At 33.1% G+C, this 23,773-nt stretch overlaps 1 long non-coding RNA gene across 1 annotated transcript; it reads right to left on the bottom strand.

The window, feature by feature from the left end:
• Window positions 1–3,658: 3,658 nt before the first annotated feature.
• On the bottom strand, window positions 3,659–5,286 carry LOC129905552 (uncharacterized). The gene is made up of 2 exons (XR_008770616.1): window positions 3,973–5,286; window positions 3,659–3,903 (listed from the first exon to the last, which is right to left on the bottom strand). It is a non-coding gene; the product is annotated as an uncharacterized LOC129905552 (long non-coding RNA).
• Between the last annotated feature and the right edge of the window lie 18,487 nt (window positions 5,287–23,773).

Here is a 23,773-nt window from a genome sequence, read left to right as displayed (position 1 = left end):
TATATGGTTGGAAGGTTACATTTCTGAAGTACCAGCATCTCTAGCATACTTCAACAATCAGCAGTCAAATTTTTTGACAAAAAAAAAAAACTAAAAAAAAAAAAAAAATTGGGTTAAAGTTACGAAATGACTACTATACGACGAAGACTCTACTCTACGACACACAATCAGCACCACTTCAAACATTCTGGGGGCTTCTCCGCATGGACTGACTTGGAGAGTCCCAGAGTATACTTCACATGACAGACATGCGACATATCATACACAGAAACTCGCTATGAATATCAATTACACGCGCCGCGCGTCTGCTTGCACACCAAACTGTTGCCGCTGCTGCTGCATTATGACTTTGTCGTTGTCGTTTGAGAGTATATACGTACTACGACGACACGGCACGGAAAAAAAAAAACGTACGAGGAGTAAAGTGGGTGAGTCTCCTGTTAATGGCATTGTACTCATAGTGATATACTATAAAGTACTACTTATCATAGTTTATAGTTTGTTGGTGTTATTGGCGCATATTTTAATTAACATGATGAGAGGCGAGATATTATTGTAATTCACTTGTTATTTTTATAACACCAACACTAATACCGCATCAGTCTCTATAGCCACTAAGAAAAAATTGACGATGGCAAGGGGGTGAGTATTGGTTTTTATGCAGTTGGATTGGGGGGGGTTTTGGGCTAGAGATGGGTGACACTTATTATAGGTTTTTGTTTATGGTTGCGTTTTTAACTGCTTTAATGTCTGGTTTTATAGCTACCGCATGCACATTTTTTCATGGTCAAATAAATTATAACATTTTTATTAATAAGTTAGCCAACACCCGCAACTCGTGAACAAATATAGAAAACTCTACGATAAGTGTGAGTTTTAATCATAATGTTGGCTTAAACAGTGACAATAATTTGATTATAAAAAGAATTGAAGGGCATAACTTCTGTAAATTGATTTGACAGGCAGACAGTTAGGGCAATGATTTGTTTTTATTTATTTATTTTCACTCAAATCAATTTCTCCTTCATAATAACTTTTTGCCTATTTTATAAAATGGCGCCCAACGTAGACCACAAATAAATTCATTAGATTATGATTGAGAATCTAAATAACGAAATGAGACAATATTTGTTAAGCGTGATTAAACATTCAGAGATTCTTTGAACACCGCGTCGGGCGCCATTTGGTAAAATGAAGTCCAAATTTATTAGTTGTGCTGTACAGTGTTTTCCTACACTGAGGGAAAAGCCATCATAAAACAACATAAAATCAATGAAACCCACATTGATTTAACTATCATTCGAAATGATTTTCCGTTGAAGATAAACATTTTAAAATCAACGTGGAAAAAACGTTAGTTTTTGATGGTAACCTATTTTAAAGCCACATAAATCAAAGTAGTTCACCTTAAAAATAAAGACGTTTCAACTTCAATTTCTTTTTTCCCTCAGTGTAGAAGCACATTAGTAATAACGAAGTTGAATATAAGATTTTTCTTTGGATAAAAAGTTCTTTTAACCTCGCGTTGGGCGCCATTTATTTAATTTACAAGATTTTTCTATTGGGCCATAAAACTTTTACCTAAAATACACATCAGCCTTTACTAAAATAATTCCCTACTTGGATATGTTTGAATCCCACATTGGGCGCCATTTGTTAAAATGAAATCAGATATATCTGTTGAGTTTTATAATTTCTTCATAAAATACTCATCAGATATCTGTAAACAAAAGCATTAAAATCGATCATAAGATTATTAATTTATTTCTGAATAGCAATGTTTTGAGACATGCGTTAGGCGCCATTTATAAAAAAAAAAACAATTTTCTCTCTTGGACTTTCTTCTTTCTTAAAATGCACTCAAGGGCTTATTTAACAAAAGTTTTAAGCAAAAAGATAAGCTAATTGATAACATTCTGGATTGTAGGGTATATACCAACAACACGTTGGGCGCCATTTGTTAGAATGAATGGAAGAATTCTCTGTTGGACTCGTATTCTTTTCTTAAAATTAACATACGATGTGACTTAAGAAATGCAATGGACTTGAACATGAGTTTTTTGTTTAATCTTTATATGGATCACAGACTTTTAATCCTTGCGTTGGGCGCTATTAACTAAGATGAAGCTAGATTTTTATGATGGGGTATATTATATCTGCAATAAATGCGCATTAAACATCATTTTAGAAATTTCAAATAAAGCAGGAGATTTTGTTTCTACAAACGGTTTTAAGAGGTTAAAACCCCGCATTGGGCGCCATTTGTTATTGGTGAAACTACAGAATTCTCAATGGCGCTAAATACTTTTTTTCCTCAAATACAGGTCAAACTTTGTTCAAACTGTGTTCAAAACCAACCAACCAAAATATGTGTCAAATAATACCTTAACACTCCCTTTAACTTTTTATACTTCTTGTCTCATTATTTTATATGAAAAAAATCAAAGGGTATTTTGGTTCTTAATTTCTAAGCATGAAGTACAAGCCATTCGTTTTACCGCATAAATTAAATTGATGACCCTTTAATGTACACACAAAAACACACACTTTTTACATGTTTGATGTTTTGGTTGGGTTGTTTGTTTATTTATTTTTCAAAGGCTATCACTTTTATTTTTGACGCAACGACCCTTATGGTGTATCAATTGAAATCCTTTTTTTTTATGTTTGGTATATTGACATTTTGTGTGAAGTGGCATAAACGATGCGAGAAAGTGAAACAATCATGACATAACGACGCGACAGACGGCAGTAAGTAAAGAGTATTTTTTTTTTTTTATTTTTTATTGACTTATAACAAACCTACATAAATAATGTGTAAAATAGGCATTTCGCGGGCTATTTGAGGGCAGTATTTTAAGCATAATGGAAATATGTTACTTGTAACACACACTGGTTCGATGTGGTTGAATATTAAACGGAGAAAAGAAAAGTGTCAGATTTTTAATACAGAAAATCCTTTAAAACATTTTTTTCGTCAGTCTTTTCTCTTGTTTTGTTTAAAAATAAAATTAAGAAATTTATAAAAAAAAGTAACTTGTACTGGTATTTTCAAAAATTTTAAAAAAGAGATCTGGTGATAAAATGGAACCCTGTGGTACTCCACTTCTTTTACTTTTTTTAAACTTTAAAAAGACATCAAAAGAGCTTGATTGAATTTTAATTATGAAACATCTTTTGATGACATATATTTTTTTTAGAAATTGTTTCCTTCTGTTTGTTTCTTCTCCAAGAAATGTGGTCATATCTAATGTAGAATCAGCTGCAGTATCCAATACAGTAGCACACACCTTTTCTCCAAACAAAAGAAACACCAAATTCTTTCTCTATTTCGCTATAATTCGTGACAAATGTTCGGTACAATAGTTGGCTTAATTACTCAAATACATGACAAATTGATGGTTATGACTTTTTCTATCTCCAATTAGTTTGTTGTGGTGTTAAGTTCGGAAATGTTTCAAGTACAAAATAGACACGTTCGTTTTACTTTTTTTATCTCATAATTTTTTTGTTCTTATTGTTTAACAATAAGGTGTCAGTAGCATTTAAAACAAAGTCGCGTACAATGACACTCTTTTTTTGGGTTGTTAAAATTCTTTGTTTCTAGATAGGTTGATATTTTTTTTTTTCGCCAAAATTAAAAATAAAACAATATATCTGCAATTTGCGTATGCACACGCCTTATGAATCATTTGGAATTTTTTTTAATATTTTTATTTTATAAATTTTTTGAGTCCAGCATTACAAGCGTCTTTTTAGGCTTGAATTGATGGTGAGATCATTGATTGATGTTTGACTTTTTTTGTATGAAAAAAAAGTCCCAAAAAAAACCAAATCAATTATAAATTCCATGCAGTTTTGTATGGCAATCGATCTCGATGAGTAATATTCAGAAGAGACCACCTTCGATAAGAAAAACACAAATATTCATACCAAATATTTATGCAAAACAACGCAATGGCAACGATCAACCTGTCGCTAAAGTTTTTTTTTTTTTTCGAAGATATCGAGTGCCATCAAATTTTTTTTGACAAAGCACTGATTTCGATTGCATCGATGAACGTGACAATCGCGTAGAAGTGCTGTTTTGACGACTTATTTTGAAAGAATGTGACATTTTTATTGAAATGACAAGCAATAGTTTTTTTTTGTTTCAAATGAAATAATTTAGCGGAACTTAATTGAGTGGTTTTGTGTGCATTTATGTCGAGAATTCTTTCCTATATCTATGGATTGGGCAAGTTTTGGAATGGGAGACAAATTTTTTTGATTTTGTGATAGCAGTTAACAAAATAAATATGTACCCAAAAAGAGACAATTGCATTTAATTTTATTAACCAAATGGCGCCCAACGTGAGGTTCGAATACCATCAATTCAGAATCTCATACTAACATTGATGATTTTAATTAGTTTTTTGTTTCTATGCCTTTAGCACTATAATACTGCTACTGCTGTCAATAATTATATTAGTGTAGCACCTGAAACGGTTTTTTTTTTAACTAAAACATATTTTTGTCGGGCTACTTTAAAGTTATAGAAAGGGATGTCAACAGCAGTTGAGTGGTTTACAAAACATTTCAGCCATTGCAATAAGAAAGAGCCCTTTTATAACAAAGATGTTTGTTGATGTGACAAAGCGTCTGTTTGTTTTGTGACACAGCGAACAACAAGATTAAATTAAAAATGAGTCATTGTCTAATTGACACGAAAGATATTTAATTTAGGTGTACTTCAAGGTACAGTATAAGTTCATATTCTGTTCTGTTTCTATACTATTCCTGCAAATTTTGTATCACCTCTTGATACCTTAACTTAGTTGTTATTAAAATAAATGATATTACATTATTTTTTTAACTTTTCGTTACAAAATAGTTTTGAGTTCAAACAATATTAAAATTAGTTTTAACAGAAAACTTAGTTAAACCTTAAGATCATGTCTAAAATATGTATAAACGCAAGTCAAAAATGACTTACAACTCCATGGAGTTTTGGGTGTGACACAAATTTCATGTTTTACTATACTCTTGACTCAATTAAGTGCTTTTTATTTATTTGAGAATTCTCAAATGTGCAAAAGAATAGAAAAACTCATATAAAGTTCGTCATTTTTTAATGTCACACCCGCTACATCCCAGTTCCATATATCATGACAAACCGAATTAGATTTTTACTATGCAAACGAGAAAAAGTCATAAATAAGGTGCTAAAGTTTTAAAATAATGAAATGTAATAATTTGCAATGACCCATCTATATTTTGTGTCACACCCAATATGTGACAGACAAAATACCTCAAGTAGATATTCATTTTGGACTTTTAGACTTTTGCAACATCAGTCTTATATTCTTGTTTTCTGGTTCTAATTCTGAGAAAAATAGAATCTGAAAGATAGTTGTTTTGTAAAACGCCATTCCTCCATCAAATATAGACGTGACTATATGACTAAGCTTATAACAATTTTCTCAAGAACTGATAATTACAATAATTATTATTTCACCACAAAACTAGGCTACAAAACTTATAGATACTATAGTGTGTTTTTAGCAAAATACACTTACATTATTTTAATGAAGACGATGAATAGAAAAAAAAAGGCTAAGAGTGAAGATGTTATCATTCTTAACCTCGACTGACTTTTCTAATCGAAAAGACTTTTCTTAGAATCGCGTGGTGTAATGTATTTTGCAAAAACAACAAAATTTCCAAAACGAAACGAAAAATCATTCCTAGAATTATTAGTTGGAAAATCCCTAATATTTTAAAGTATTTTAAAAATAAAAAAAGAAAATTAATGCTTTCCAATGTTTGAGCTTTTAAATAAAAATAAAAAAAATTCATCTTAAAGATTTCATCACCAACATCATCATGGATAAATATTTCAACGTCACACACTATTTGTCGTTGTTGTTGTTGGTCGCCCTAAAGAATGCACACAAAATGTTTTCTCTGTCAACTCTCTGACTGATGTAAAAAAACCTATAAAAATTCAAGCCTATAGAATACCCCTATAGCCCACCCCACCTCTTAAAGACGTGCACAAGCATTAATAATAATATTTGCTTGTTTATTTTTTTTTTAAGATCGAAGGAGAAAACTTGTAAGCTCCTCACAAAAAAAAAAAAAAAATACAAAAAAAAAATCTGTGACATTTTTCATTTCGAAACAAGAAACAAAAAAAAAAAAATATCTTCTCGAAGAAAAAGATGCGAGACTAAATAGCTTTAAGGTGCGTTTTTTTTGTATTGCACACTTGATTGCACTCAGTAATGAGGAAGTACACGGAAACCAAATGGCGATAAGGTCTTTCAATATACACTTGAATTTATGCCCTGAACATGCATATACTTTCTGTCTCTTTCTATGCAGTAGCAGAAAAATTATTATTAATTAAATTTATTTAAAAAAAATTCACAAAATAGCAAAGAAAAAAGAGTCACGACAAAAAGGTACCTATACCTTGAAGACTTGAATTCGCTTCTCTATACTTTATGAGCTGCAACTTAATTATTATATGAAAAATGATTGACACGCTAGAACGTTTTCAAAACAGGTGAAAAATATCAAACAAAAAACGTCAAAATAAATATCTTTCCTGTAAAAGTAAAAATTAAAAGACCCGAACCGAGTCAAATATAAACGATTTTCCACGGTGATGAAGTGTTTTTATGATTATACATTTGTGTGTAAATGTGTGTGTGTATATAGACTCCCCCGAAAGCACCAAGCATCCCCACCACCCTTCCAAATCCTCGACCTGATTTTTTCTTCCTCAGAATCTGCTCCTAACAACAACATCGCATATTTTTGAGGAAGCAAAATTTATACCAGATTACTTTTTATGAAAAAAACATATGCAAATATACAACAAATAAATAATATCTGTTGCAGATAAAAAAGAAGTATCTTTTGTTCGTCTTCATCATCATCTTTTATTTTTTTTATTTGTATTTTGTATATCTTTGTGGGTTAAAATTGGTTAGAGAGAATTCTCTAAGAAGAAAAAGAAAGAAAAAAAGATGATGTATTCGACTGCATTAGATGTAATAAGTACCTACTCTTATTCTAGTCTTGAGATAAATAAGCCTAAAAAAAGTAGGTGATGACGAGAGAAGATGATTTTTTTTTTTTGCTTCATATACGAGTAATATAGGGGCTAAAGTTATATAGAGGCTGAGAAGAACAGAGAAAAAAATTACTGGGGTGGATTGAATAAAAGGCAAAGTGTGTTATTATGAAGGGCCCATGCATTAAATTTGGGGTCCCAATGTCTAGATAAATTATATTTCGTTAAAATTTGGGTTTGAGTAAACAAAAACTAAAAACATATTAATTCTGTGTAGTTTTTGCGATTGTTTTCCATTTCTTCTAAGCAAAGAAGTTAAAAGCTGTTTAAAGTTATTCAGATCTTTATTCTATAAATTTTAAAATACTTGTGTTATGACTAAGCAAAAAAGAAACACTCATAAACTAGCACCATAAGCAAATCCATGCCAAGGCCCTTTTGGTAGGCGCTAGTATTTTCACTTTAATGTAAAAGTTTAGCCGAATTTTAGAGAGGGACTAACTATTATTTTACCGAAATACATTCCATACCACAAACTGCAGTAAACTAATCTGAATAATTGGAGAAAAGAAACCAAAGCTGTGAGCAATAACGACACAAAAAAAAAAGCAGACGTTTCGGAAGAAGTAATGATCCTCTTCACCAACAACATTTTATTCACAAAAGGAAGTTTATGAAGAAGTTACTATATCTTGCCAAAACAACTGCTTCTTCCATTAAAAAGACTTCCTGAAGACGGCAATGAAGTCTGAGGTTCTGAAGAAGTACTTATTAGGTGTCTTAAACAACAAATACCTACTTCCAGTTAAAATTCTTCCGAAGAATTACTGATTTTCTGTATCAGAGATTTTCATCATTAAGCTAACTCCCTTAAAAATGCTACCGAAGACAGTAATGACCTTTTGCAACACTAGGATCTTCTTCTCAAAAACACAGTTACGAAGACAGTAAAGATCTCTCGCATCAGCAGAAGCTCTTTCCAAATATCATTACTTCTTGCTCTTCTGCATCAATAACAGGTGCTTTCGCTACTTCCTTTGATAGTTTTGATCTCTACTAAAGTCAGAGCCGTTTACAAAAAAATGTTTTACCAGACATCTTTAACGCCCAATACCTTTTATCAATTTCACGCTGAAGAGTTATGATGCTTTTAGAAATTGTCGATTGGATTGAAGACTATCAAAATAATATTTTCCATTAATTCTTCCGAAAATTACTATTCAATCGTTAAGTGTATAAAGTTTGGAATTATACTCAGGACAAGCTTGGACTTTTATGTAAAGCACTTTGAAAATCAAACAACAAACTATAACTGACAATTACGTCCGAAAATGAAACACAAAATTGCCAAAGTAGAACTCTAAATAAAAAAAAATAAGGCTTTTCATGAAAGATAAGGCACTAAAAGGATATGAGTAGCCAGGTAGGTGAAAAGTGCTAGAACCTTACATTGACACATGACACTAAAAAACTTATAAATTAACCAAGTAACTAGGCAGCACTTTTAATGATTGAGGCATTTAAGGCTTCGTGAATAAATATCTTAGCGTTCCTCGGAGACAGCCAGATGTACCACCAATACTTTTTTCAGGTATACTGCCTTTTGCGAGGAAGTGACATGTTACCTTTCAAACCAGAAAACTGTAAGTCCCCTATATTTTAGCAAAATAGTTACGGGTTCATAGAATTGTTTGAGAGTTGTAAGCCACAAAGCCTTGGCCTTTCATGAGTTGCTTCTTTTTTTTTTAGAACCACATTAACAAAAAAACATCACTATAAAATCTGAGAGCGCAAAATGCAATAAGTTCTTTGAAATGATTAAGGTCCATTTTCTTCACTCGGAGTTGAACATAACTTGAGAATTTTTAATATAAAAATTCTCAAGTTTTGTTCAACTCCGAGTGAAGAAAATGGACCTAAGAACATGAGGGAGTGAAGGTTGAAACAACGGACCAGCTTTTAGGATCAGTCATTGGGTACAGCTGCCGAATCTTGAAGGGGCTTCAACTTCTCTTTAACGGACAAGTCCGGAAACAACCCAGTTATCCGTGACTCTATGAAGAACAAGAACGGAAATATCTTTGAAGATTCTCTCTCAATAACGAAATTCTGGTTCGGGGTACTTTTTCGAAATGGAAACCCTGATAACGAATATTGTTCGAACAATCAACGAAGAAATAGTTCGCAAACCATACCATTTACCAGGAAAAAAGCAGGTCAACCGACTTTCAAAATTAACTACCTCACTAAAATAAAACAAAAATTTCGAAGAAACAATGGGCTTTGAAGTTACGTCACCCGAGGGCCCTCTATCCCATAATCCAGCCCTGAAGAGGCATATGAAAAGATTGGAATCTATTGCTAGAAAACTACTTTGGAAATTGTATTTTTTTTTTCGTTCTGTCTTACAATCTTACGTGCTGGTATGTTTTGAAAAAAAGAAAGAAAAAAGAGAAAGAGAGGAAAAACAAAATTGAGAGAGAGAGAGAGAGCGAGATGATAATAGAAAGAATTCTCTCAATATTGTGTTGTTGTTCTTCTTCTTTAAGTTGCATTATTCCACCCCTTTTGGAGCACACACAGCAACTATATATATACGAACGACAACAACGACGCCAAACGATGACGAGCAATATTTCGAGGTCACATTGTTATATTGTTGTTATTATTTCTACCGAACACGACAACTTTGTGAAGCTTTTTTTTTTTTCTATATTTTACGACTTCGTTACACCCCCTCTCTGTTTTCAACCCCAGTAATAATATACAAAAAAAAAAAAAAAAGATTAAAAAATAATAATAACTTACAGCGAGAAAAAAAAACACTGCTTGCTGCTGGTGGAGGAAGATCACTAGCGCTCTGTGCCTCGATGAAGAAGCTTTCGTGCACGATGATGATGTTGATGATGATTGTAATGCGCGGGATTGGAAATGCTTGGAAAAACTTAACACAGAACGAAACAAAAACAAAAAACACGCGACGACCGGAGATCGACAAACAACGATCAAACAACGACGATCAACGAGAACGACCGACACGTCAAAGCGTATTTGTACTTCGTTCGGACTAAAGTTCGGGCTTCTCTCAAAGAGGGGCTGTTTTTTAGAGTAGAGTACTGAAGCTGATACAATAAACCGCTGCTGCTGCTGGTAGGTTTCACTGAGACTTCTGTGGACTTGCACTTGTGATTGTGGCAGCGATCCAACTAAAAAGGAAGTCTGCGGCGATCGCGTTGCTGGCCCAACGTACTGCTGCTGCCGTTGTCGTACCGCCCCACGAGAACTGTTGGTGGTGATCGTGGTAGAAAATTCAAAAGAAAATTTACAGATACAAATGTAGAAGAGTGTAAGTACACAAAAAAAAGTATAGATACTTTGCATAGGCAGAGGAGGCAACAAACAAACAAAGCAGGAGAAGTATAAAAGTGTAATATGCACAAGTTTTCTTTTCTCTTCTTCCTCAACGGCAGCAGCGGCACAGCACGATCGATTTGGTTTCGGTTTGGTTTGGTTCGGTGCATTCGCTTCGGTACGTTTTTTTCTCGACTTTTTTTTTAAACCCCTTGCAGTCAGTCGGCCGAGGGCAGTAAGAAAATTCTTGATAGTTAAGTTTAGTTTTTTTTTGAGGAGGGGGTTAGAGGGCTAAAGGGAAGGTCTTGAAAGCTAAGCAGCAGCAAGCAAGCAAGCTATTGTCGTAAAAGAAAACCTAAAGCGGAAGAAGGCAGTAGCGCAGCGCGGGTCTAGTAGCCAGCGAGAGAGAGAGAGGGTGGAAGACGACACGACGGAGGAGGATCGCATCGAGTAAAGCATGCCGGAGAATGCTGACCTTGAAGCTTGATATCAGCAGCAGCAGTGATGATGTTTTTAGATGAAGCAGCAGTGCATTCGTGCAGTGCGCTGTGCTAAGCTAAAAATGTGGGCATCAACAACAACTAGCACACATTATTTTTTTCTCCTTCGGGTACAATTTGTAAGTTTTTGTTATTTTTTTTTTGGAGAGAACTTTCTGTGTATAATGTGTGGTGTGGTTGGGCTTGAGTTTGGTGGCGAATAATGGCGGCGACTTGCCGACGCCGTTAAGGGGGTTGGGGTTGATGGTGGTGGTGGCTAGCTTTGGGTGTTAGATGGAATTTTACTGTGTCGCGCGCGGTACAAAGGGAATTAAGAGTGTTTTTCGTAAGTTTTTAGCAAGTCGTTTGGTTTGGTAGAGGTCTCGGTATATAACTAAATATGATGGTTTGATGGTGATAAGTGGAGAGAGGAAGAAAACGTGAAGATTCTATACAAAAGTGCATGCTGGGAAGACTTTTATTTGTATTGTTTTCTTTCTTCACATCTTGCATTTTTTTTTTCTAATTTTTTTTGTTTTCTAATGGATAATTGAAAGCTTGAGTGATTGTTGTAAAGATCTTGTTATTCTGTTGTGTGGAATGAAATTTTTTTTGCAAAATGTTTACCACATTTTTTTTTTTTTTTTTTTTTGTGATGATGGATTTAGCTCTAAACAAATTTGTGTGTTATCAACGTCGTCGTTGTTGTTATTATTCAGTTTTGTTCATTATAATAAATAGAGGTACCTACATTTGGAATATAATGACATTGACAAAGATGAAAATTGGAATTTGGAATTGGAATACATAGTAGAGAGGCATCTTTTCTGTGTTATTATCAAGATGATAAGGGTTTTTTTTTTTTTGTTCTTGTTCTTTGTTAGATAATAAATATAGAAAGATGCAGAGTGGAAAATATATAACAATCTTGTTGGTTTTGTATTTGCTGGGCATTATGTAATAATTAAATCGATTATTATTTCTTGTGTTGACTTTTTCTTGTGAAATATTTATGTGTCATTATTTTGAGTCACGAAATAGGAATAAATGTTGGATTTTTAAACTCATGACCTAAATAAAGATTTGTAGAGCCCATTCTTGTGAGATATTTCTTACCTCTGCATCTTAAAAATAGGAAATTTCAGAATCAAAAATTTAAGAAATCTACGAAAATAAATGTAATAAATGTAAATATAACCATATATTAATAAAAGGTAAAATTATAATATACATAAGTATGAAGCGATATCGGTATCACCAAGTTTTAGGTTGTTTAAGGTGCACTTGATTACCTAGTTATGAAAGATTTCAGTCATAAGAGGAAAAAGTTATGGGTAATATGGTTTAAAATTTCTATGAAATTTTTTAAAAGTCTAACGTGTAACGTTAATGGTTTGTATATAAGGCGAAAATCAACTCCAAACTATGAATATCAATATTGAAGATGGATAGACTTTTCTGTCTTAACTTAACGATAATATCGTCGACACAACCAACGCCAAAATGGCGAATCTGCATTCGAGGCATTACAGTGACTCATTTTACTTGTTATCGGTCCTTCTATTCACTGCGTCGATCCCAAATCCCAATCCAAAATCTGTTGCCTAGAACCCTAGATGCCTAAACTATCAATTCACGAGTTTCCATAAGATTAAATGAGTTTGCAAAACTTTGAAGGCGTTTTTCTCAAAACAAAAATTTTGCAGATTCGTGGTTATGGCTTTGTGCCCACGATATGGAGTGGGTTACTTTGCAATAATTTATTTCAATTTTATGACGAATACTATAATCTTTTGTACTCCTTATATATCAGTCAGTTAAAATCTTATAAAGCCCAACAGCAAAAGCGTAGTGGAAATCAATAGAAATCAGTAAAGGTAATTGTGGAACATCTGTTCAGGTCTCTTTTCGCAAAAATTTTGCAAATTTACTTTGCATAGTTTTCATTAAAAAACTCCTTAATTCTAACACTCTTGTAAGTAACCATTAGGAACATGTTGCGAATACTAGAAAACTGAAGCTTGTAAAGAGGGCTAGAAATATGAAGTGATATCTGATGATGATGTGCTATGATTAATTTCATCTTGAGTATCTGAAAGCGAGGTCTTCGCAGCACTTTGTCAATTCGGCTGATGGCTAAGCATCTTGTTTTACGAAACCTTTTCTCATCTTCTGCAAGTTATTGTTGGTAGCTGAGGTCCATTTACTCAGTTTCACTAAGGTATCATAAATCTCTCAAAATCGTCTAACAAACAAAAAACAAAAAAAAAACCAAACAAATGTCTAACAACGTAAAACACCATGTCTAACAGCATCATCCCAAAATTGACCATGTCCATGCGTCAAAAGTTACTTTTCATTTTTTTGTTTTGTTTTGTATGTTTTTATGTCTGTAACTGCCGCCATAGCCACCAAAGACGCACGATAAGATTTTAAAAAAATCAAACAAACGAACAATAGTTATAAGCTCTCGCGGTCTTTCGTCGCGCAATTAAGATCTTTTGGCTTTAATGTCACGTCCTTATGCAGTCAGTCATAACAGCCTCCCCGCCGAGTACGCGATTGTGCATACATCATTTGGCTTAGCTTACAAAAAATATAACTACAATATGCAATGCAAAATAATAAGTCTCAGAGTCTGCATAAATTAGTCAAATCGAAGTTTGTATATTTTTTGTACCAGATCCAATAGAGTGATTAATTGTGGAGACATTTTATGCATCATTGTGGCGCGACACACAAAATCATCCGCATACTGCATCAGATGGCGATGCATCACATATATCTACCTGGTATTGACTGCCATATCTGACACATGCCACCAAATTTGAAAAATCCGCCCCAAACCATCAACAACCTGCAAAAAATCTTAAGTAGCTCGAGAGAACACAAAAACCCAACCCAATTCGATTTCCTCGTCTCGTCTAAACAAACAAACAAAGAACACGATTAGAGGTGCTGCTTTAGAATTCAGCAAAATGAAATAAAAAATTCAGCTTTTTTTTAATTGATTCGCCAGCACCAGTTCCAAATGCATCGCGCGCGAGACGACTTGAACACCAAACACAAATCACAAAACATCTATAAGCAAGGCATTTTATCGTCGTCGGCAAAGTTCTCGACGAGTTCTCGCAGCCAAGCTTGCGAAGGTGAATTGGTTCCGAAGAACAGTCTCGGCCATTAGTATTCCAGGCCAGAAGCCTCGTCTCAATTTGCACTAACTTAGATGGCCAGAGCTCCAATCCAAGCTTGCCAGTGCCGCAGTGTAACTTTATAATGTTGTTGAGCTGCGAGTTGCGAGAGACTGCGTTCTTTGGTAGCACTTAGGAGCACACCGCAACGCGCATTTGAATGTCGATGGCGATGTCATATATCGACAAAAACGCATTCCTCCTCATCCAAAATGGTATAGGTATCAGAACTGATTCTTAAATTACCTCGGATTGTCGTCGAAGTCGTCTTTATTATTGATTTTGACGATTGACGACGGACAACGACGGACGAAGTTCGCATCAAGAATTCCAAATGCATTCTTGAGTTCTGTCTTTTTATTTCGATAAGAAACGAAAAAAAAAAGTACAAATAAATCAAAACCATTTATAAGGTAAATCGAGCCTGGGGTCTTATGAGCACGCGCCCACAATCACCTAGTACATCATTGGGGAGCCAGCCACCACCATCAGACGTCCAAAGGAACACACATAAACATAATAAACCAAGACAGCCAGTGGCAACAAAAAAAAAAAAACAAAACAAAATATGAATAAAAAATTACAAGTTGACTTGTGGAGCTTGTGACTTGTGACTAATTAGGATTCCAGGTCTCGATTTGTCATCTTCGACATTGATGGTTGATTGTTCTCTCCTTGAATTTGCTTCTGACGGACACGGAACCAAATGTCTCACTGAAACGACGACGATCATAACGACAACAACGATGACTTACGAGGTTTTGACGAATAACTTATGTACGTTTGCGTCTGTGACTTTTTAAATCTGAGGTATTCCTATGACAAAAGCCAATTTTTTAATTTTTTTTTTCTTACCTCCTCCGCATGAAATATTCTCTTAATGTGTTTCCGTGGTTTGGTTAACTTTATTTTTAATTAAAAAAATGAATTGCTGCAATTAAATATAGGTATCGATAGCGGGGGAGTTTGGAGGGTAAAGTTGTAACCGTGGTTGAGCCGGACAGTGGGGTAGAACAGTATGAAAATTGGAAAAAAGATAGACTATGTTCATCCTCCGACTGTAATCTATTACATTGTGAAGTTTGGTTAAAATCAGATGAGTACTTTAGAAAACATGCTGATGGAACAAACAGGCAAAAACATATAAAAGTATAGCTATTGTATCTGAATTTGGATAAAATTCAGAACAAAATAAGAACTTTTATCTTATTTTGCACTAGACACTGTTCCACTATTAATTGCGATGATCTGTTAGCAATTATTGCGCGTCTATTTGGGTGGAGTAGACGACAACGACCAACGACAACGATAGTGGTGGCGGCGGTGGTGGTGCTTTTAGCTTTGCCAATTAATGGTTCTCATCCTTGAAGCATTGCATTGTGACTTTGTAAGGTGTAGATCTTTAATTGGCTTGCATATTTGTGGTTCGGTTGTTTTGTTTTTTTTTTTTTTTTTTTTTTGTTCACATGAGAATAATGACTTTGGAATTTTAAATGGAAAGTCATTTTGTGAGTTTGATATTTTTGGAGGGAATTTTAAAAGTTTTAGGTATTCTTATTAGATTATTATACTTCACTTTATCGTCAGTATTTAAGAAAATCTTAAGGTCTTAGATCTTCGAAGATTATTAATCAAGGAATATCATTGACGTGGCAACTAACAGGTGCCCAGCACCTCACTCACACTTATTGAGTCTATCAATAAGGTCTTAAAATTTCCGCAGATTTTCAAGCCCTTATGTTCCTCTTCACTTTTTACCCTTCTTGGCAACCAAGCCACCAAATATGCGCCACATACATTTTTATAGGATTTTTCGTTCATGAGAAATGAGATATTTACAGGTACAAGTTTTTTTTTAAGTCAGTAGGATTTTCCCCACAAACATTTAACAATGAGTTACTCGCAAGTGGCTGTTAACAGAGTCCTACACGTGGCGCTTGATTCGAATAAAGTAGTTTAATTTTAAAACAACTTAATTTTGGAAATGGTCTAGAAAATTATTACGTAAAATGCACAGGCATTAATTTATGATTCACAAGAACCAGCTGTATACATTATTTGATTAACAACAATAAATTGTTACACATACACCACAGTGAACCAACAAGTTTCCATACAATGCAAATAGCCGTAGCTTCATTTGAGCTCTTCTTGCTTTAAAAAAAATGTAAAGACGGCTTAGGGAAACCGAAGAAAGTGAACGAAAGCCAATAACTGAATGTCTGTGCTGCAACACTGAGAGAGATTAAAGGTTATTCGTAATGACTTCTCTACGAATTCGTCTTTTAACTGGAGTTCATGTCTATGAATATCTTAGCTAATTAAGAGGAAAGAACCTTAAACGAAGGTGCAGTGACTCCAATGCACCTTCAAGCTCGACTTTAATTTGATCATTTACATACGGTTGATGGGTTGACCAAAGATAGCGAGTCATGTTCTAACGCTCGATGCCAAATTGCGTGTAATCTTCTGAATTTCTTAGAGAAATTGTATGAGGACTGGCCAGCCCATTGCCTAGCCCTTATATTGAGAATTTATGGGCAGAGCTTAAGGAAAGGGTGAGAATCATCCAAAGTGACTAAAGTCAAATTGGTTTGTTTATATGTGTAGCTTCTCTAAAAGAATTAGTCAATAGAAATTTCGAAGAGCATAAGCAAGATCTTACAGCCTTTTAGTGCAGTAAATTTATTGCATACTTTTTTCATTACTAGAAAAGGAAGATGGAGGTTATATTCACTGTCGGGTAATAAGGCCCATGTTATAGAAATCCAATTTTAAACAATGGCAGTAGCTAGTGGTCATTACCTACTTGTCACCATTGTAATGTCACTTGTTACGCGAGGCAGTTTTGCGCCTCTAATAACAAGTAGGTAATCCTTAAACATGATGCTGTTATTAAATTGGGACCTTTAGCTTTTGATTATAAAAAAGACGTCAACTATCATATAGAAGTGATGATAAAGGCTCCAGGTAAGTTTGTACTTTCATGGGAGTGATGTGAGAAAAACAAGGCTGATATAAGGCACTTTTTTAATTTAAACATTTTTTTTTTTATTTTCCTACGACAGAAGCTGCCATTTTGTTTTTTTTTTTCAGCAATTGATTTTTTTGTTGGAAACCTGCATTTAAAACAAACATAAATACTTTTTACAATGAAAAAGCTTGATGTGAAAATCATTTAAAATGTGATAACAATACCTTGACTTTATTCAAAAGTTTCTTTTGATGTATCTTAAGCAATATTTTCTATTGCACTGAAAAATTTAATATTCCAATTCCTTAGGTACAAACACACCCATAACTTTTAAAAAATTCCAAGACAGCAAAACTTGAAGAATAATTCTCTAAGATACAAAAACCTTTTCCTTAGAAAAAAAAAAAAACTGCAACCCACGTGCTTATTAAAACCTCAAATCTCAATGTTATAAGAAATGATGTTTAACTGAAAGTTGTTATTAAAAAAAAATGTTATTACTTCATGCACTTAATAGACAAGTAATTTGCAAAGTTCCTATACCTACTTGAAACAATAAAAATAATAATAAGTAGTTGGTATGTATATTTTTAGAAGACGTCTGTAAAAACCACAATCAAGGTCAGCAGACACATTTATCATCAGGAAACAATTAAAAAAAAAACTTCAATGTATCTCCAGTAGCCGTCAAAAATTATGTACGACATCATTTAGCACTTTAATAAAAATAATATAAAATTATTTTATATTAACCCTGTGCCCCAAAAAAAATCATATGAATAACTCTCTTTTATTATATTGATGACTAAAAAATAAATTGCATTGAAAATCCCTATACAAATAAATTCCATAAATAACCTCGTTAAAAAACCATCTGTCACTTTCTCCTACTTAGCACGTGCCCTTATGGCCATCAACATCAACAATACATCACAACACGGCCTATAACTTAAAACTTAAAAAAAAACCTCTGTGTAACCTCAAAAAACCATCATCACTATAATCATCACCGTCAACAAGTGCTTGCTACCAGTTAAAAAAAAAAAAAAAAAAATACAAAACGAAAAAGAAAAAGAAAAAATTATACAATAAAAAAAAAACAGAAATAATTCACCGAAACATCAACCATAGTGTCATAATCATTTAATCAAAATTAAACTTTTTTTTTATTTTTTCATTAACAATTCGAGTCATACCCTAAACACAGAAAATATAATTGAACAAAACAATAAAAGAATAAGAAGATGTTAATTTTGTTTTGTTGTTATTTTTTTTTCTTTCTGTCAACAAAATTAACAAAATATTAATTGCACATTTATTTACAAAAAAAAAAAAAAAAAAAAACAGCCATCCCTGGAAAGAAAGGACAAACTGACAGATGACAGATCATACGTCAATATGACATTGCTGCTCAAAATAAATACTTGGTCAAAATTTTCTTGTTTACCATGTTTAACAAAAAAATGTGTATGAACTGTTTTTTTCCCAAATTCTGTTTTTTTTTTCGACAGACAGAAAGAAAGGGAAAACAACGTTTAATTTTTTTTCTCTTTTGTTTTTTTTTTTTTTTTACTAAAATTCTAGTCAAGTAAACGCGTTTAACCTTCACCTACAACCAGCCATGCCTGTCCATCATCCATACATAATGAGCCAGAGGCTGTGATTAGTAAAACAAACAGCAAAGCAAAAAACAAAAAAAAAAAAAAACGAAAAATAAAAAAAAAGCAATAAAACAAGAATACATAGACAAAAGATAGAAAAAAAAAACTACGAAAACGATGCCAAAATGAATAGAAAAAGAATTGGCTTGTTATCATGTTCAAATGGTCAGTTGGTCAAACTAAAAAATACCATCGAAATTGAAAGTGTATAGGTTTGGGGAGTTGAATAAAGAAAAAAAAATCTATAAATGGCGCACAATGCGAGGCCCATTGATAGACATTCAGATAGATTACGCATTATTTCTATGACCAGAGTCCAAAAATATATTCAAAATGCTCACAAACCATAAACCGTAATCAAAATACAAACAAAGAGAGTGAGATAGATGGTCACCATTGAGTCTAAAACGTCAAAAAAAATATCAACAATCATCAACAACAAAAAAGAAACGAAAAAACGTGGTGAGTTGTGGTGGTTCGCTGAATTGGAAAATTAACAAATTTAGATAAATTAAACGTTAAGCTTTGTGTGTATTTTTAACAATTCTTCTCTTTATCTATTATTTTTTTGATTTTTTTTTTCACGGAAATTAGATCAAAATGAAAATACAACAAAAAAAAAAAGAGCGAATGAAAAGGGAATGTTTGAAAAGGCGTAGCGACCAAGAGCTATTACTGACACAAATAATTTTTTTTTTTTTAGTGTAATTTGGACAAATTAATTGAATATCTCTGTGATAATTGGCAATTCTGTGATAGAGGCGGTGTAGAAGAGCTGTAGCGGAAGTGATAACCAAGGGAGAATGATGATGATGAGATTAAATAGATTGAGGGACGTCATCGGGTTGGAGAGTATATAGATTGTTGTTGATTTGTTGTCTTTTTTTTTTTGGTTAGTGTTTATTTTTTTATAGCAGCTTAATCGGTTATTCACTTTTTTATGATAGATTTCAATTGAATATATTTGAACAGCTTTTTTTTTGTGTTTATTTTATTTTTTGTTGGATTTAGAGAGACAAAATGTGATCTGAACTGATGTGTGCTTGTCATTTTGAGAGTTTTTTTCTCATTTTTTTTTTTTTTTTTGTTAACGGAATTTATATTTTGACCATGAAATTTAACTACATACATATTCATAATATTTATTTTGTCTGAGAATGTTTAAATAAAAATTACAAATAAAAATACGCAGACTGATAAAAAAAAAGAATTAAAAAGTTTGTTTGGCATTTGACGGTGAAGTCAATTAAGAATTGGCTAGTCGTTTCTGAAATCTAAGTTGCCTAAAAAAAAAGTCTTGAGCGAAATTTTCACTGAAAAAGTAAACATTGCAATTACATGACGGTCAACAAAATTGCCTACCTATAATTATTTTAGATGCAATATTTCCTTCAGGTGCAATGTGAAATTTTTTGATACTTCTTGATGGAAGATAACCAACATGGTTTACTATTCTTGTTTTCATTTTACAAAATATAACTGAAACGGCACTTATTTTAATTGTTTTCTTTAAAATTATTATTCACACTGTCTTATGGCCAAAATATTGTTTTTAAGTTGATAAAATTTGATGCCAATGCAGATTTATGAGCACCATTCCAAAATTTTTGACAAAATTAATATGTGCCATGCAGGCAAATCGTCCGAACATGTTTTCGCAATAGTTCGCAAACAGTGGCAAACTATTTGCTGATGATTTTGTGACTTTTTAGAACTTGTAGCAACATTGATCCAAATTATTTGTGATAAATAGCAAGCTTGCGAACTTCGTAAGCCGAGAAAATCAACAGTTTAGCAAGTATAAATATTCGAATATCCATTTTTTCGTCATATAATCAACTCAAACAACTAAACATACGATAAACAATGGATAAATTTAGGTATCCAATACAGAAAGTAGAGTTTTTTTTTTTCAAAATAAGCAGTTTAAGAAAAAAGAAATGGAGAGAATAAATAATAAAGTGCGTACCACCGCGGCTTTTGAATAATAGATCCTGTGAGACCCTAAAGGCCTCTTCACCATTTACTTAAAATATAGCCATGCTAATTTCGATAGTCACAAATATTTGAAATAAGCCAACAATTTTGTAAATACCTTTTTACGTGGATTCGCAAATGTAAGCAACTGAGTAGCTAGTACAAAAACTCTCGGAAATCATTTATAAACACTCATTTAAAATGTTTAAATAATTTGCGAACATTTGCAACGGTTTAACTGAACTAAAAAGTAGCATCATAAATAATTTATTTTACAAACAATTTTTCCACACGATTCAAAAAATAATTTTTCTTTAAAATTATTGAAAACTGGCCTTAAAAGTTCACATTGAGAAAAATTCACATTCACCTTGCAATGTGAAGTTTACTCTCATAAATTGCTTACAAAATTCTATTCTTCGCAAATTTTTGAAGCCAATTTTCTTAAATTACTTGCGACAATTTGCGAGCGTGATATATTTGACTTCTTGCCAACATTTTGTTCGCAAAGTGCTGCAAGTTCCTCTTAAATATATCGCAAGCTTTGCGATTTTCATTTCTGAATCACAAATACAGTCGCGAATTTCAGAAAAAAGTTCCAAACTATTTTTAAAATTAGCATATAAAGGTTTGAAGGCACATCATAACATCATTCAAATTGCTCTATTCGAGTTTTTCCATGACATCAGGGTTAGGCCAATATTTGCTAGTTTGCAATTGTCTGCGCATGGCTTACCTTTGCACAAAAAAAAACTCAATTCACTTTTCTTCATCATCTTAAATCATATAAATCTCATAAAGAATATTGCAAAAATTAAATTATAATTAAAATCATCAACCATATTAATTCAACCTTAAAGTTCATTCAATAAATTATATCACATTAAAGAAGTTTTTATATTTTTATCTCCTTAAAGAACAAGTCTCATCATTTAAAATACCTACAATTTTTCGTTCATTTATAACTGCTTCTTTAGTAAATTAGCATTTTAAAAGTTCATTTCCTAGACTTAAGTTTCTCATCTATTCAAGGCTAAATTAGAGAAAAAAAAAAAAAAAACAGAAGAACGCGAAGAAGATATGTGTGGTGATTTGACCATGAACGATTAGAAACCAGATATTTGTTTTGCCTTTTAAGTTTCTATGAAAAGTTATTAAGACTTACTTTGCTAAGAACATCAAAAGAAGAAAAAATCTGAAACGAAAAAAAAAGAAGATTATCAGAAAATGTTGTAGCTTAATTGTTTTTTTGAGGAATTTTGTTTAAATCCTATTTCTGATAGAATTTGTAAAAGGCAACATTTCTGTGTTAATGTCACTCAACACAACACACCTAGTTTACAAGAAACAAAAAAAAAAACAAAAAAAACGGTCCTAATTGAAAAATACCAAGACCTTCTGAAGGCCTATAGGTAGTGTCTTTTCTAAAGTGTCAACATTTCCCAATCATCATCAACAACAACGCAATTCGTATGCTCAACCAACCAAATCCACACGCACCCGTCATCGACACTCTTGTCACAAATCCTCTCTACTTGTCAACTATTTGGATTCTTAAAAAAAAAACTATAATTCAATCGCCATGTCAAAAAAAAAAAAAACACACCCAGCCCAGCAGTAGCGTCCCCAGACAACCCCTTTTCACCACACCTTCTCCTTTTCATCTTAAAATAGATACAAAATCTAGGTCGGCGCGTCCCAAAACTGTGACACACACACGCATTTTTTTTTTTTTTTTAATTTTTTATTAACAACTTTATTCGCTCTGCGCGATCTGAAGCTTGATGCATAATAATCGAATCGAAGAGAGCCTGACGGAAAAATAAAAAAAAGATTATTCCTTTTCCCCCATCATTCATTTCGGGGGATCGGATTCCGATCCGATAATCGTCATCATCATCATCGCACGCTCAAATGCATTGCCTGCCTGCTGACTTTCGAAAGATTTATGAGTCTTCAAGTTAAACCCGCATCAGGGAAATAGTTGTGGTCTTCTCTGTCACTAGTTTGTCCAGTTCATAAACAGACTTTTTATGGTTTTTAGAGGTCAACTGGATTCGAGGGCTTCAGCTTAGCAGCTTCCACAACCACGCGTGAAATGATTATGGTTAAAGTTGGTAACCAAAAGAAAAGAAGAAGTAGAAACAAAAAAATGCAAAAAACAAGAATCCGCACTGAAATGTCAAATAATCTTCTTCTTTTTCTCTCAAAGAGCTAAGAAGCAACCAATATCAGCTAAAGGCTAGGCCAATTTAAGCTCAACCACAGACCGACGACGCCGACAATATTGAACGCATATTACCATCGCGGGTTGGTGTGGCTGACCATAAGCAAGCAAGCAAGCAAACCATAAAGTCGTATTTCTGGAACTGACTTGAAGGTCAAACCACCAACCGAACCGAACCAACCATATTATAACTTGAAGTTCGCAGTTGTTGATTAAATTATTATTGATGACGACGAAGGCATTTATTTTTATGCCAAAGTTTGTTTCTTTCGTTGAGGTGAATCCTCCACTCTCGCCTTCACTGCGATATGCGATGATTTTGAGTGAACATTTTAAGCGAAAAGAAGTTTTGGGGCTGTTGTTTTGGTCTTTTTAAATTTGTATTTAATTTTTATATCGCCACAGTTGAAGTTGATGATGATGGTAGGAGGAATTTAAAAGTATTCTGATTTCAAGGTTGAGCAGACTTAAGTGACAGTTGAAATATTACGTCATCAAAGTTTTTGTTTAAAGTTTTCTGGAAATCGAAGTAAAATGTAATGAACATGGAGTCATTGAATCAAATCGTTAAATGTGCCTTAAAGAAAACCTAAAAGCTCAAAGCTCTTCATAAACTTAGTCAAGAAAACATAACGTTGGGTGTGTAAGCCGTTGTCAAGTTCGGTCGCAAAACTTCGATGACTGCATTTTTCATATTATATAAATTTTGGTTACACGATTTCATGAGAATCAACAAGAACGAATAAACAAACTGACTGTCTTCGTATGTAATTACTCGCCTCAAATGTGGTCAGTAGAGCGTAAAAATAATAAAATCATTTCTCAAACAAATACAAATCAAAATGTGTAC

This window comes from Episyrphus balteatus, chromosome 1 (assembly GCF_945859705.1).
Source record: "Episyrphus balteatus chromosome 1, idEpiBalt1.1, whole genome shotgun sequence".
Taxonomy (NCBI): Eukaryota; Metazoa; Arthropoda; class Insecta; order Diptera; family Syrphidae; genus Episyrphus; species Episyrphus balteatus.
Note: the sequence above shows the minus strand (reverse complement) of the source record. Positions and strands in the feature narration are given on the sequence as shown.